The 943-nt window shown below is 44.3% G+C and overlaps 1 non-coding gene across 1 annotated transcript; it reads left to right on the top strand.

The window, feature by feature from the left end:
* Positions 1 to 330: 330 nt before the first annotated feature.
* On the top strand, positions 331 to 436 carry LOC142532088 (small nucleolar RNA R71). The gene has a single exon (XR_012816482.1). It is a non-coding gene; the product is annotated as a small nucleolar RNA R71 (small nucleolar RNA).
* Positions 437 to 943: the final 507 nt, after the last annotated feature.

Raw genomic sequence — 943 nt, 5'->3', positions numbered from 1 at the left:
ACATTGTGTTCTCCTCCGCATTTTTCGCAAAATATCTCTTGCAGACGCATAACCGTGCCACCCATATTCAACCCGTCCAACTTCCTGTTGAAAACATCAAGCTGTGCAGTGATAGCGGAAAGGTCAGTTACCTGGTGGACTCCTGCACTTCTCCGCTGGTTATTCCTTTCAGATTGAGGATGATAGCTGCTAGCAGCCATCTCCTCCAACAACTCATATCCTTCCTCAGCAGTTTTTCGCAAGAGGTTTCCACAAGCAGCAGAATCTATCATAGTCCGATTTGGGGTAAGCAAGCCATAGTAAAAGGTTTGAACAACTAACCCAAGTGGCAGTTCGTGATGAGGGCATCTTTGTAATAGATCCTTGAAATGCTCCCATGCCTCATATAAAGATTCCTGCTCGAACTGAGCAAATGTGGTGATGTCTGCCCGCAGCTTCATGGTCTTAGATGGAGGAAAGTATTTAATGAGAAATGCTTTCGCCATGTCCTCCCATGTGGTGATCGAACCTACAGGCAAACAATTCAACTATGCTTTAGATTTATCACGTAAGGAGAAAGGAAATAAATGCAACCTAACAATATCATCAGAAACTCCATTAAATTTAAAAGTATCGTAAATTTCAAGAAAGTCTACGATATGTGTGTTTGGATCATCTACTGCAGATCCACCAAACTGGACTGTATTCTGAATCATCTGGATTATGGCTGGTTTGATTTCGAAGTGGTTTGCCCGCACAATAGGCCTCACAATGCTGGGGCGTGCACCATCCAAGGAAGGCTGGGCATACTCTAGCATCGGTATGCGGCGTGGCATCTCAACATGTCTATTATCATGGTGTTCCTCCTCATGCTCGTGCCTCTCCATCAGTTCCTTCAGTCTCTGCTGTTGTCTTCTCCTGCGGAAAGTTCTTTCAATTTTAAGGTCAAACTGCTCAAACTCCA

Source organism: Primulina tabacum, chromosome 17 (genome assembly GCF_025594145.1).
Source record: "Primulina tabacum isolate GXHZ01 chromosome 17, ASM2559414v2, whole genome shotgun sequence".
NCBI lineage: Eukaryota > Viridiplantae > Streptophyta > Magnoliopsida > Lamiales > Gesneriaceae > Primulina > Primulina tabacum.
Note: the sequence above shows the minus strand (reverse complement) of the source record. Positions and strands in the feature narration are given on the sequence as shown.